The 8,824-nt window shown below is 34.2% G+C and overlaps 1 long non-coding RNA gene across 1 annotated transcript in view; it reads right to left on the reverse strand.

Moving 5' to 3' along the window:
• LOC108739998 overlaps nucleotides 1-1,561 on the reverse strand; it is a 133,163-nt gene extending 131,602 nt beyond the window's left edge. The window contains exon 1 of the long non-coding RNA XR_001938258.2: nucleotides 1,355-1,561. This is a non-coding gene — a long non-coding RNA (uncharacterized LOC108739998). The remainder of the gene's footprint in view (nucleotides 1-1,354) is intronic.
• Between the last annotated feature and the right edge of the window lie 7,263 nt (nucleotides 1,562-8,824).

An 8,824-nucleotide genomic window follows, 5' to 3' on the forward strand; every position in this document is an offset into this window, starting at 1 on the left:
GTGTTAGCGACCACACATGTGGAGTTTCAGCAACAACCACCTGTCGTCAATGCTTTGCATTCATACATGGTGTCCCAAAGGCAACCCTTAAAGCAGTTTACACTTATTAGATAATATTCAAACCTTTATTTAATTATTATATTAAGGTCTATACAGTTATGTATGCAGTAATTTATTTTTTTAAAAGGAAATGGGAAAATATTGCATCAGTTTCATCTTTTATTTTTAATTATAAAAAACAATTACAAAAAGTGCATACGTATGGATATAGCTAATTATAATATATATGATTAGGACCGTTACTAAAATGTATGAAGTACCTACAATTTAATTTGATAGATATTTGTTATTAAGATATAAACTGAATAATTTAAGAGAAGTAGGTAAAGATATATTATCAAATAACGCAAAAAAATAAGTATCTATAAATAAATCAAACATTCACCGAAATGTGTCCATTGTGTATATTTCGATTCTCTTTGATGTTGTAGAACATCAAATATTTATTTGTTTAAAAATATTGTTCCATAAAGAAATAAGCAATGCTATTTATTATAAAACAATGGCTGGAGTTTGGGAAACCAAATGCCTCCCATTGGCTTCAAATTTTTACTGGTAACTCAAACCGGAAGATGTGAAAAATGATTTTTCCAATTCTTTCGTAATATTTTAAACATGTAACTTAGTTATTTATTCAAATTATCCATCACTAAATGAATAGCACCTCCCCCCTCAAGCAAAACTTCGGCTACAGGTTGGCTAAAGATAATGTTGATGACTTGAACAGGTTAATAAATTCCCGAAAAAAAGGGTAGATTTTCTTTGTGGTTCACATTGCTGTGCACAAAAGGAATATGCACTTCGTCTGTGTCGTCTTTTATAGTTGTAACCTTATGATCCTACTCAATCAAAGCATTGTTCTGTATGTCCTGTAAGGTTGGGCTGGGTCAGGTTTGATAGGAAAAGACAACACCCACTTGAATGAATTCTAACTATTACGAAGGAATTAGAAAACAAATTGCATACTGTTTTTGGAAGTGTACCTAATTGAAAATTTTTGTGAAATTTCAAATCGAGGGTTGAAATTTTTGAAATTCCAGCCAAAATGGTTAAAGACCCATTTTTGCAGTTTATATAAATGTATGTCAAATTTAAATCAGCACCGCTAAGTTACATGTCCGAGATATTGAAAAATTTACAAATATGTGAAGAACGATCTTGAAATTTGAAGTTGAAGTAAAATAAACAAAAGCGTTTTCAATGTCATTTAGTAAATACCCAAACGTGTAGTCGTGCTCGTACTAGGGGTTGAATTTGGGAGACCATGCTTATACGGTTCCAGTTGTCAACTTACCCTTCGTGCTAGATCGTGCAATCCGATTCGTCGGTAAAAACGAAATTGACACAACTACACGCGGAAAAGCGATCCCCAGAAAATGCACCGAATGTGAATGTGCGCTATATTGGGGCGTGATATTTAACGAAAATTACTTCGACCGCGGAAATTTGTGTTCTTCGAGAAAAAAGTCGCTGACAGCGTCGACCGACTGCTCTTCGCCTCGGTTCGACCAATACTGCTTTCAACCTCCGAACAGCAAGTTGACTTTCCTGACGGACGGAATGTCGGCAAAATGTGCGTGCCGTGTTTAGGACTTGGTGAACGGCTTCGTGGACGCCGTATTATTACATCCAATCGTTGTCACGGCAACCAGGTTCGTTCGAGGTGGCTTTTTGACGCGCAAAACATACACACACGCAAACATTTGACACTCACGCACGCAACAATTTTCGTATTACGATTAACGTCTTCGATAAGACGCACCATTGATTTTGGGCTTTGGTTTGTAACCCCTTTCTTGACGGGGTATACTTTTTTTGCGTCGTATCTTTCTAGTTAAATCACGATAGTGTCGACCGAAGAAAAAAATAACAGCTGTTTATGTTATTAAAATGCACAGGCTAACAAATATTATATTTAATATTTAATAACCACCTAAAATCATTAATCAACAACATAAGCAGGTATACAAAGAAATATAAAATAATAACAGGCACATTTATTACATTTGTGATATTCAATGTCATTAGCAAATGTTTACGTACTTCACCACTCATAAAAAAAACTCTTCGGTCAAGAAATCACATTTTTTTAATATTCTAGAATACGAGGTCTGTTCAAAAAGTAACGCGAATTTTGAATTTCAGCGGGTTACGTATATTCGATTTTCGATTTTTTTGTGGCGTTATGTTGGTATTCATGTTTCTTACTTATAATACCGACAAGTTCGGCCATGTTGAATGTTCAGTTAATTTTTTTTTGCCTACTCCAAAAAATTGATCAAAGAATTTGCTTCAAATTTTGTGTGAAAAACAAAATTAAGTGTGCGGACACATTCCGAATGTCGACTGTGGCATATGGTAAAACTGTCTTGGACCGAAGCAACGTTTATCGGTGGTACAAAATGTTCTCAGAGGGCCGAGAGAAGATGCGAACGACGAAGAGCGTGCCGGACGCCCTAGTGTTTCAACAGACGACATTGATGAAGTGAAGAAAATAGTACCTACTGGTCAATCGTCAAACTACCGTTAGAGAAGTTGCTTAGGACATATAAACATATCGATTAGCCTGTCCTGGAAGGAGGAGAGTTCAATAGAAACCGACATATTGGGGCTGTCAGTAGACAAATGAAGGAGAAAAACTCTTGTTTAATAGGGGGGGCTAAATATGAAAGTTTTAAATAAAGGAAATGCCCTAACCTTTCGAAAGAAAATTATCTCATTTATTGTGGACATCACCTTTCACAGTCCATTTCTTGGCAACAAAAGGCAGTAACAAAGAACACAAAATTTTCTAGATACAACATTCTGGAATCTTTCTAGAACAAGTGGAGTCTATAATTGGTTGCCGCAAGTTCGGAAATCAGTTAGTTAGTTCGACTTTCAGCAATGAGGCAATACAAAGCGAAATAAGAAGAGTGAAGAAACGATAAAGTGTGTAATATACATGTTAGTAAGATAGAAATTAATTAATAATAGTGGTGATAATTAGATGTACGTGACATTATTATGAATATAAGGGAAATGATACCAGGCAAGGGTGGCTGGAACTTTAAAAAAGGAGATATCGATACTTTACAGAAAGTTTTCATGCCACCCTCTTTAAAACACCTTACACCAGGAGAATATGGAATTATGGAATAGTGGCAAATAAGCTACGGGTAAATAAAACAGCACAATTAGAATAAGAAGAACTAGTAAAACATCTGGAGAAGAAGAAGAAGAATAGTCTTTGTTTGACAGGTAGTACTTAAGGTATTAAGCAAAGCATACATTCCCGAATAATAATACGATTAATAAAAGAATACCTCTGTAGAAGATATATTTTAACTCTCTATAAAATGATTAAAGTTGGAAGAGAAGTTCCACAGGGAACCGATGCTGTGGAACATAGCCAATGACAAAATCGCCACATCGTGTATTTGCAGATGATTTGGCAGTGGTGGCGGAAGGAAGAAATAAAACGGAGCTGGAAAAGAATGTAAGGAGGGCTGCAAAAGAAATAGATGGTTAGAGAGTGTAGAGCACAGAGTTAGTTAGTGAAAAATTTAAACTTAATATAAACTAAAATGTAATTTGAAATCAGGATGCAGTAAAGCATCTGGGATATGGATAAGAAAAGACATGAGATGAAGTATCTATGGCAAAAAGACATTGGAAGAAGGACGAATGGTAGTCAGTGCACTAAAGAAACTCATGCTAAGAAGATAGTCGAGGAAGGGCGGATGGTCGACAAACGTCTAGAGAAACGCATGCCAGTAGTCCTGATTATATAAAGAAACAATTTCAGTATTGCATTCAGTAGACGCTTATTCGGTCCCAGACTGGTTATTTACCTGCGATTTCGATATATTCAATAGTCTCTCGATAAAGATTTACGAGGACGGCTTGGTCGAAATTTCTTACTGCGGCTATTTTATGGAAAGCATTGGTAGTCATTCGATATTATGCTCAAGCAAAATAATTTCTAAATTTCCTTGCTTAACAATGAATTAATTAACATAAGATTTATTGGATAAAATACAAAAGTTAAAATTCTAAATTAATTTGTTTCCCTTTTAGTAACTTTCTAAAAGGCTGTCAACCATGAAGACTACCCGCAAAAGGTGATGCCGCAGAGGGTGTGTCAGCCTAGCCAAAGCGGTGGGTTTTTAATGCTAGGTCAGAATTATAGCCACTTCTTACATTCCAATTGTAAGTCCTTCAAGTTCTGTAATTCCCTTGAATCCTACAGATAAATAATTTTTATCTTCTTACACTTACATCAAACTAACTTCGGTAGCGGGGATTATAGTCGAATAAATACATAAACTTATATGTTTCAATAATGATTTTTATTGATGATGTACACTTAAAGAAAATTGATACAAACAAAGAGAAATGGAAAATAAAAGTAATAAAAATCGTTCAATATACAAAGGATAAAAACTAATTTAATTTGCTAGACTCTCAATTCCCACACAAGAAAACACGACCTTCGCACTCGAGTTATTGGAAAGTATGGTTGAAAAGCAGCGGTCCGCCAAAACTCCATACACCGTTAACTATCTAACATCCACCAAGTGTGGACTACCTTTGTCTGCTCACATCACCAAATATATATCTGTTGAGTCGTATTATTCATTTGATTATTGGTATATTTTTCGACATTTATTTTTATAGTCCTAGTGGAATAGTCATTTTATTGTTATTGCAGTATTTTCAATTNTCAAATGACATCGACACCATAAGAAGCGAGATATTAGCGAAAAATCGATTTTAGTGACCTTTGACCTTGAATATCTTAAGACGCGGACACGAGATTTTATGTGACTTTAACACAACATTTAGAATGCCAAAATAAAGATTTATATAAGTTTACAGCTTATTATCTCTCATTCCGAGGTGAAACCCCTAATATGGCTGGGCTAAAAGGTTATTATAAAGGAGTTGGAAAAAGAAAGTTGTGGGGCAGGATAAAGTTGTAGAGCGCATTAAAAAAATACAGGGCGTCAATTGAACCACTGATTTTTGTATAAAAATTGATCACGAATCTTGAATGACTCCATAAAGACCTTAGCAACCACATGAGGTGAATAAAAAACACACGGACAACCCAAATATGAGGCAATATAGACAGTGTTCCGTTTAAGGAAAAATAATTTTGGTTCTTGTCTAACTTATACAATACCCAGTATACTAAGAAATAATTTTAGTTTGTCTTACTCACTAGACCCCATATCTTTTGTATTACCTATATAATAATCTAGGTTTTAATTGTATTTGAACCAACTAGAGCCAAAGGGTTTACGTGAACACAGACGTTGTCTTATTGCCTTTAACTATCAGCTGTTTACATGTGCCTATTTCTTTCTCCAATATTTCCCCGATTTATTAAACGTGAGCCTGTGCCGTAAACAGGAAACTAAAATACTAAAATAAAATATAGAGTTCTGTGTGGTATTCACATCTACAGCTTACATCCTATGCACAATTATTCTTTAACTTTACTATGATGCGAAATTAAAGCAGAAAAGAAAACCATTTTTCTTTACAAAAAGCGGGAATTATTGCAAGCCTCTGTGGTCGTACGTATCAGCTATTAAATCGGTTCTCAAAGTTGCTATACACTCTTGTAAAATCAATATATTTAAATGTTCAGTTTATTCTTCAACTTACACAATACATACATAAGTTATCGTAGTAACTAAAGAAGATATCTATCAACATCATTATAGAGCCGTCGATCGGCTGAACACGCAGCTCCACTCGCTTATTTCCTGAATCAATTTTCGCATTTCCCTAAAACGGGAATCCACATTCTTAACATCTTTCAAAAACAAAGCTAGACCTATTTTATCAATAGATATAAGAAATATACCTACCCATTGAACTTGATTAAAACTACGATCAAGTAAATACTCTCATTTCTTCTACAAACTGTAGAGAAAGGACCTTTCTAGCGACGCCTCAAGGAGTATTTTCTTTCAGGAAACGTTTGGTGTTGAATAAGAATCGGTAATCAATAAAAGAAATTCCAAATGGTTTTGGGTCTGCAAAGTCTTAATCAAGGTTTGTTGTAATACGGGTTTGTAGTTAATTACTTTAATATTGATTAATAATTAGCGCAAATATGGCATAAAGCCACTAATAATTTTTAAATGACTAGTAAATCGAATTTTGTACAACTATATAAGAACAACCAACGAAGTATTCTGTTTGTGGCCATGCAAAAGTTATACCACTTTAATTAGGAAATTTCGCATTTAATTCACATTAATTAACAATAGCAGTTTATATCTGTGTATATTAATCTATATAAACAAAAATAAACGGCTAAATGTGTTGCTAAGCACAAAACTCGAGAACGGCTGGACCAATTTTGATAATTTTTTTTAAATATTCCTTGAAGTCCGAGGAATATTCTTATGACGAGGAAAATTGGAAACATTGTCCAGAAAATGTAAAAACCTCACTTTTCTTTTCCCATACAAACCACAGAGTAAATTCAAAACAAAACAAAAGCGCGTTAAGATTATCTTTGGTATGTCTTCAAGTTGATTAGGCTGTATGAATATTAACTGATCATTCTGAAATACGTTTCATTTATTTATTTTTTCTATTGAACTGTGATAGGCCAATAACTTTTAACAGAACGGAATCTGTCGGGGCAGCTAGTAGTTAATACAAAACAGAAGTAGTATTGACAATAGAGTAGATAAATAAAATGCTAGCCAATGGTTAATTTAGAAATTCTACAAGACTGTTAAACGTGTATGGGGCACAGCTGTGTAAGAGTGCGAAACAACAACAGAAAAAAAATAGAAGCTTTTAAAAAGCGGATAAGGATAGAAAAATGAGACATGAGGAAGAGAGACTAGCAGAATAATAATAAGAGATCAATAGGAAAAGGAGAGATATGCTGATTACAGGCAAAAAGAGTTATTTAAATAAGTATTAGAAACAGGAACAGGAGTAAAGAGGAGCAGCTGTTAACAAATATAAGGGATGTGGGATACTCTAATATCAAGGAAATGCGATGAGAGACTGAATAGTCCAACCACGTACCGACGATCCTATGATGATTCTACAAAATTGGAAACGTTATTAATCTATTTATACATACGCATATATACATTCCCTATAAGCAAATCCGTAATCTCAACATCAGGTAAAGCTATTTCAATTAAAATTACAATTGAGTAAGAAGATTAATTGATGGAGGCTGTGGTATGTCAATAAACTCAAAGAGATTCGTCGTCTAATTACAGCTTTTTCGCACTTTCTCTGGTTTCATGCTAATAATCCCCATAATTAATGTGGGTGAACCACGTGTCCGTTTTTCGAAAGGTTACCGTGACCGTCTTTGAAATTGATACTATAATAACACAACCAGCTGACCTTTCTGTAATATGGAAAATTTTTATTTTTTAAGACTGCACGTAGGAGTAAACAGCTCAAGAATCATAGGTATCTCAGATTACGAGAGATTTAATGTTATCAAGAGGAATATTTTAGGGACAAAATTAAACGAAACTGGCATTTAAATGACCTTTTAACCTTTTCAACCCAACAGGCAAAGGAAATCGGTTTGAATAGCAACAAAAAGTTAGTACCTTTTAAATACTTTATATAAAAGAAGGTCATCTGTAGAAATTCCCTACTAATTTTGTGTTATGAATTTGTCAATGTTTAACAAGATTCTTTTTGACGATTAAGGATATCGATTTCTCAAACTGAGCGTACACAGCGTAGCAGACCACCTAACTGAACAAATATTCTTAGTCAGTGATCTGTCGAAATCATCAGACGTGAATCGCGATATCGACCTCTTTGGATCTCATCAGTACGCACGAAGCGAAAAACGACTAAATCTTTAGCAGTGTTTATCAAATAACTACGAACGGCATGGTGAAGCCTTCTTTAGAAATTTGCTACTATTATGAGTTCGTTATTATTTGAAAAAGTCCTTTGGCGATTAAGGATATGGACTAATCAAAGAGAGTTAGATAAGGGGATGAATAAGTTAAAAAAGTGTTGCTTCGTCCTGGAATTAAACATTATATTAATAAATACCCGCTTTAACACTCACAATTCATGAATGAGTTTGTTTTTCTGCGCATACATAATTTTCATTATCCTTCTTTTATGAAAATGAATAGATACCGATAAAACGTAGAAGTTTTGATGTTGAAGGATTAATGTAATAATTCTCACACGTGCATTTATTTAATCTTATTATCTGTAATGGGACCTTTAAAAGGGTATTTACTGAATGAAAATGACGAAGATATTTTATAAATTCGCCATTGCAATGAAAATTGACTTGTTCGACACCATTGACGAACCACACGTGCTACAGATTTACTTTATAACCACAGTATGTGTTAACTACTGCACATTATAAATAGCAGCAAATTATAACACACTCCTGCTTACATAATTAATGTCTCATATCGTCAGATAAAATTAAATATTCATTTGACTGAAGTAATTATAGATATGAAATACGAAAAATACGACTGACATTGATAACGCCCTTAACACTAAGTTAATCGATAAATATTTTATGTGACCTGCTTATCCAAATAAGTACGGCTATCCTGGAAATTCCTTCATTTTCTAATTTCTAAGTATAGATCATCACTTTTGAGATGGTGTTTTGTTGTGAAGAATGTCAGCTCATTCCTGGAGCGCTCTCAAATCTTGATTGTATGAACCCAGGGAACTCGTCATCGCAATTCGACCTTCTTTTGCCTCTAAATCGATAGGGTCAAGGTCTAATCGC

Source organism: Agrilus planipennis, unplaced genomic scaffold (assembly GCF_000699045.2).
Source record: "Agrilus planipennis isolate EAB-ADULT unplaced genomic scaffold, Apla_2.0 scaffold26, whole genome shotgun sequence".
Lineage (NCBI taxonomy): Eukaryota > Metazoa > Arthropoda > Insecta > Coleoptera > Buprestidae > Agrilus > Agrilus planipennis.